Below are 6738 nucleotides of genomic sequence, written 5' to 3'. Positions count from 1 at the left end.
CCCCATCCACAAATTAATTTGTGCGTTAAGGCTTAGGCGAGCAGACGTGTTCCCATCGGCTCCGTCATTGTTAACCAATTACGCAGTGCTAATTACCTCGAAGCAAAGTTTTCCTTGCACCAATATGTCCGTGAAGGCGAGTGGCAACTATCGATACCAGCTGACCCCAGAGGTGCGTTTTCTTTGCCAAATTTCGTGACTTCTTCTACAGCCGCCGTGCGAAGGATTCCTAGGCCTAGGCGTGCTTGGCGGACGTTAGGCCCAACACCATCGCACCGACCTCCGCCTGCCGTACTTCTCGGCGGTTGCCGCTCGTCAGCTCCGAGATGGAGGCGTCCGCTCGGACAACAATGATCGTGGACAACCAAATGTGCATTCAAGTTCAAGGAAAAGAGATATCACCACAGGAATACCACAACGACGCCGGATGGACGCTGGGGGGGGGGGGGGGGGACGCATGTCGAGGCTGCGCCAGCGGAACCCCGCCAGCGGAACCCCGCCAGCGGCAAGTCCAACGGACCCGGCGGGAGTCAAGCAAGCCCGAGATCGAAATTCAACAAGAACGTCAGAGCCTCGGTCATCACGGCAGCACGCATGCATGCCATGCCGTTGGAAGAGAGCAAAACAGTCGTCAGACCCAGAGGGGGACTGGACATCGTCAAGACCGGCACCCCCACAGTCGCAGCGGCAAAGGTCACGAGCGAGGAAAGCACCGTGGACACCATCTGCACCAACACGCAACAGTACATCATGGTCGTCAGTACACTGAACGAAGACAACGCGGCAAAGTACGCAAAAATACCGGAAATCTCTCTTCAAGGCTAATACTACGAGGTCAGCGCACCGTAATTGGCGTCATCAGAGGCATCCCCATTGACGCGAGCGCCGACGAGCTAGATAGAAACATCGTCAACGAGAGGAAACCGCTAGCAGTAGCGCAACGAGGACCGGCCGCACGACCACCGTGAATGTGGTGTTCCAGGGACCCAAGGTACCGAACTTCGTCTGATACGGAGTCACCATGATCACACGCCGCAAGGACGTGTGCCCGACCACCACAATCAAGACGTGCCTGGCCTGCGGACTCGCGAACCCCAAAGAAGAGCATCGCTCTACTCCAAAATGTAGGTTGTGCGGTGGCGAGCACCCAACCGGAGACCGAACGTGCAAGGCGAAATACAAGATCCCCTACGTGGTGCGCAAGCGACAATGGGAGCTCCGACAAGGCGAACGCCAGCTGCCATCGGAGAGCGATTTCCCACCACTCGACAAGCCGCCAGTTGCACGAAAGTCAAGCACCCCATCGGAGAACCGCGCGCCAAAATCCCGAGACAGCAGCTGCTGCAAGAGAAGCCTCAGCAGAAAAATGTCACCATCACGTGAGCGAGTGAGCTGGGTCGACGCACCGAAAGGGAACAATATAAGGAATGCGCAGAAAATCACCAAAACCACGAAGAAAGACATTATGAACAAGGTGCGAGAAGCCAACTAGACCCTAAGACAAGAGAACGCGGTGCTGCGAACGACCATCAACAACCTCACGAGAGAGATCGCCGAGATCCGTAAGCTGCTGCTATGCAATAACGAGCCTCTACAGAGACCCACGCCAAGCACAAGGAAGACAGGAAACAACCACGAACACCCAGGAGACAGCCGTAGAGGAACTTGCAACGAAGAAGCGAGCCATCGAGGCCACGCGCAAGCAAACAGAAAACGATCGCATCGACAACCTCGAAGCGAAATTCGAAGCGAGATTCAGCAAACTCGAACAGCTAATCACGGCGAACATCGCAGCAGTGACACCAATGAAACAAACAATGGAGAGCTACCAAGCCGAGAACACGAACAGATTCGCGTAAATCGAAAGGACCCTACAGCCGATCGTGAGCCACCCGACGTTTGCGCCCCTCTTCGCGCAGCATCCACCCAACCAGGGAACCCCGTACACGCCAACTCAATCATGGCCACCAACGCAACAACAGCAGCAGCAGCAGGTGTAACGGCGTAACAGTGAAACGGTCGCGGCCTCGGAAGAAGGAAGGCCTCATCCAGCAGCACATCGCACATGCCGCGCGCAAGCCGGATGTGATACTACAAGAAACACTCACCAACGCACCGTCCCTCCCCGGCTACAGAGTGCACAAGGGCCCACCCGATGGCAAAGGCCGGTGCACCCTGGTCAGGAAGGGACTCACGCTTGTGGAACACGAGCTGCAAAACAATATCAAGATCAAGCACAAACTCACGGAAATCATCCAGGGCAAGAAGAGAAAAGGAAGCATATTTTTGCTCAACGTCTACAGCAACCCGTCGCAGAGAAAACAGAGATTCAAGACATTACTGCACAGAGCCAGCACCGTAGTGGGCCACAACACGTTGATCGCGTGCGGCGACTTAAAGGCGATGAACCCAACCTAGGGCTACAACAAGCACGCAGCAAAGGGCCCCGACCTGTACCAAGGTTCCGCGGAACTCGACTTCACCCTCATCACGGACCCTACGCATCCGACAAGAATCGGCAAGTCCGTGTCTCGTGAAAAACATGGGACCGACCTCGGCAGTGACCACACCATCGTGCAAATCGGCATACCGAAACACAACGACACCAGCATGAGAACACACAGGTGGATAGACTGGGATTCCTTCCGAGACGCCAGAAACCAGAATAGAGACGGTGACAACGAGATCAAAGACATCAACTCGTGAACGGCCTAAATCACCAAGAGCGTACGCGACGCGACCAAAGAAATTGAAACGGACGTGGAGATCGACAAAGTACACAGGCGGCTAGTGCATCTCATCGAAGCTAAACAGTCAATAATCAATTGCTGGAAGAAACAACGGCTCAACCACTGACTCAGAAAGAAGGTAGCGGAGCTCAACCGAGCGATCGCGGAGCATTGCCGCGCGCTATGCCCGCTACAGTGTAACGAGATCTGCAACGCGACAGGCGGGTAGATACACAGCGAGAAGACGTGGAACCTGCTGCGGCACCTGCTCGACGAAACGAAGACCAAGGGAGCTATAACGTAACATGATTCCAAACTGTTTTGATTCCAATTTCTGCAATCAGCCTCCATGATTGGTCAAAACATTTTCGGGCCACACCCAACTTCGCCTGTCTGTCACACGACGTCACGAAAACCGCGATAGCTTCCCATCTGATATAACGTGTACACACTGATTAGGCATGATTAAACCGCACAAAAGAAAAATAATCATTGCAGATTCGACGCCTTTTCACCATAAATCCTCTGCTATTGGTCCAATGTTTTCTGGCTACGCCCACTTCGCCTGTCTGTCACGCGACCTCACAAAACCGCGAAAACTCACACGTCAAAGTGACGTATACGCGAAAAAAATACATTAATAGGCCGAACAAAACTGGAAATTTTTCTGAATAGCCACAGACTGCCCCGTTCCGAAAGGAATAGAAAACGGCTGCCCGCCGATCGCTCAGGCCCTCGCTACTCGCACCTGCCGGTGAGCATGTATTTATTTGCGCATGATAAAGTTTTTGCGTGGCAGTAACACGTTATCGAGCCCTTTCGGCACGTATACGGCATCGCTCTGCCAACTCTTCCTTCCTGAGGATCCGTTTTAGCGGCATTCTTATCTTTCCGGTGCACGCTGCCGCGATTTTCGACCAGCCACCGCAAGCTAAGTAAGGCGAAGCGGACCAATCGGAGAACCGGCACCACCTTCTTCATGCGGTTATCTCTATTCACTTTGCTGGCTCGGCCTCATCGAAACCCTCTCCACTAGAGCGTGCTCCTCGCCTCTTGTCAGCCAAGTAGATAAGAAAAACCGCTGAGTGTAGAGAATGTTATTGGTTTTGAAAGCGAACAAATGTGACCTCCTATAAACGAGGAGGGTGTTTGATTGGGTTGTTCAGAAAACGCTGCGGGTCACCGCCCGATGCTTGCGTCGATGGTTACGTAAATTAGACGTTAGCAGTTTGAAATAAAAACAGTTTGGAACATTTTATGTTATAGCGCCCCAAGTCGCACCAAAGGGACACAGTCGCCAAACTGATACATCGGGCGGTGTCGCTACACGGCGCCGACGAAGTCAGCAGGCGCATCAGCGACAAATACCTGCTAACTACACCCACCGAACAACACGCGCCGTACGGCGGCCTACCCAATGCGAAGCTCGGTCCTGACATCGACGTCGAGGAGGTCCGCGCGGCCCTGCACGACCTCAACAGCTGGTCGGCGGCCTACCCGGGACCTCGTGAGGAACAAAGCGATCAAGAACCTCGACGACGGCTCGATTGAGAACCTCGAAAAATACTTCAACACGTGCTGGAGAGCGGGCGTGCTGCCAAAGCAGTAGAAGACGAGTAAGACCATCCTGATCCCCAAGCCGGGGAAGTTTCCGGACGCGGACAACCTCCGGCCCATCTCGCTCACGTCCTGCGTGGGCTACTTGTTGGAGCAAGCCCTGCTCAACAGGTGGCAAGACTACCTGGAACGAAAAGGGCTGTACCCGGCCATGGTGATCGGCTTCAGACAGCACCTAAGCACGCAGGACGCGATGGTCCAGCTCAAATACCAAATCATCAACGATGGCGGCAGCGCCCGCGACAACAATGCAGTCCTGGGGCTCGACTTACAGAGCGCCTTTGATGAGGCGAAGCACTCGGCGATTCTGTCCCAAGTCTCTAAGCTGAACATGGGCGAAAGATCTTACTACTGCATTAAGGACTTACTCACGGACAAGACTGCCGAGCTACGAGCAGGCGAGCTACAGACGCAAGAGAAGAAGCTCGGGTGCACCGGTACACCGCAGGGATCGGCCATCTCGCCGATGCTGTTCAACCTGATAATGATTGGAGTGGCCGAGAAGCTCACGGACATCCAAGACGTGAGACACACCATCTACGCACACGATATCACGCTATGGGTGACCAGCGACAGCGAAGCCCATATCGAAGGCGCCGTGCAAGCCGCCGTCGACGCGATAGAAGACCAGCTGGATAGCACCTCACCGGACTGAGATGTCTGCTGAGCAAATCGGAGCTCCTCATACTCCCGCCTACCAATAACGACAGAGGTAAGACCAGACAACGCGAATACGAAAAAATCCGAATCGTAACTAAATTCGGCTACGTGATCCCCGAGGTCAGCAAAATCAGCATCCTTGGCAGGGTGATCGAAAAGCACGGAAGAAACGGCGAAACCATCACCTGTCTCACGGCAAAAGACCCCACGCGACTCTTCAAACGAGTCACGTCCCGGAAGGCTGGCATGACAGAGGAGAGCCTAATCAGGCTCGTCCAATCCTTCATCATCAGCCAGGTCGCGTACGTTTCAGCCTGCCACAGATGCTGGCAACACGAACGCAACAAAATCAACGTCGTCATCAGAAGAGCGTATAAGACGGCACTGGGCCTGTTCGAGTCCACGAGCATGACCCGCTTGTTACAACTTGGGATACACAACACGCTCGAAGAAATAGCCGAAGTGCAACGGACCTGTCAACTGGAGCGGCTGTCCACGACCAAAGCCAGGATGAAGATACTGGAGGACCTGGGAATAGGACGCTCGAACGAGGCGAAGATAAAGCTCCCCGTCCCCGACGAGGTCCGACGCCAGACCAGAATCGACCCCATACCCAAGAACATGAATCCAGAGTTCTACAAGCGAAGAAGAACGGCGAGGGCCAAAGCTCTCATCGACCTGCACGTCAACGACGAGCACGCGCGGTACGCGGACGCAGCCGAATACCAACGGAACGCCTTCGCAGCGGTCGTCATAGAGGTGTCGACCGGCGCCACGAGCATGGCAGCGAGCGTGAAGCGCCGCAGCGAAACAAGCGGAGCAGGTGGCCATCGTCCTGACGATCGCCGACGCAGACTGCCACACTGTGCTGAGGGACTCGAGACAGGTGGTGCGAAATTTCGCCAAAGGCCAAATCTGGAGGGAGGCCAAACTCTTCCGAGCGGCCAAACTGCGAGCGGCCAAACTGCAAGACAGAAAAGTGAGAATCGAGTGGTTCCCGGCGCATGCAGGCGACGCGTCGGAATGCAATGAAAACCACAACGAGACGGCACACGCAGCGGCGCGAGCATTAACCAACCACGCCCAGGCGACAGACCATCCGACGTCTAAGGACCGCATGACGGACTATAAGGGCATCACGAAGGCCTACCGCCTGGCTCGCAGGACTCTCCCACCCCCGCACCCGAGGCTGAGTCGAGCAGAGGTGAATCGCTACCGAGCCCGGGACTGGTGCATCGCATGTACACCCGAGACATACCCGACAGATAAGTGTAAGGTCTGCCGGAGGGAGATGGCAGATCACACGCACATCTTGTGGACTGCATCAAACATCCAGAGGAAGCAAGGTAAAGAATGATCACACCGCGCCTCGAGGCTGCTGCGAAGAGCTACGACCAAGACCAACCGCTCTGGGCCATCCAGCAAGTCCTTGGGGCGCGCGACAGGCAGCGACCCAGCGAGCCGGTAACGGTGAGCGGAGACCCGCGCCGAGTAACGGCAACCTCGTAGACGACTTAGGCCCTCGTCTAGGCGCTCGAACGCACAACTGCAGGCACAAATAAAGTTTGTTCCAATCCAATCCAATTCACTATTTGTTCAACCGAGTTGAATATTCTGCCACAGTTTATCGCACAAGTTCGCAGTATCCATTGTCATCCGATAATTAATTTAAGCCTACGCGGATGCTACGATACATCGTAACATTGGTGAGAGGGATGCAAAAAAAGAAAAC

The 6738-nt window shown here is 54.8% G+C and overlaps 1 pseudogene; it reads left to right on the top strand.

The window, feature by feature from the left end:
- Window positions 1–359: 359 nt before the first annotated feature.
- Window positions 360–6515, top strand: LOC119434459 (uncharacterized; annotated as a pseudogene).
- Window positions 6516–6738: the final 223 nt, after the last annotated feature.

The sequence above is a fragment of the Dermacentor silvarum genome, unplaced genomic scaffold (genome assembly GCF_013339745.2).
Source record: "Dermacentor silvarum isolate Dsil-2018 unplaced genomic scaffold, BIME_Dsil_1.4 Seq1083, whole genome shotgun sequence".
Classification (NCBI taxonomy): domain Eukaryota; kingdom Metazoa; phylum Arthropoda; class Arachnida; order Ixodida; family Ixodidae; genus Dermacentor; species Dermacentor silvarum.
This window is presented reverse-complemented; position numbering and strand designations above follow the sequence as displayed.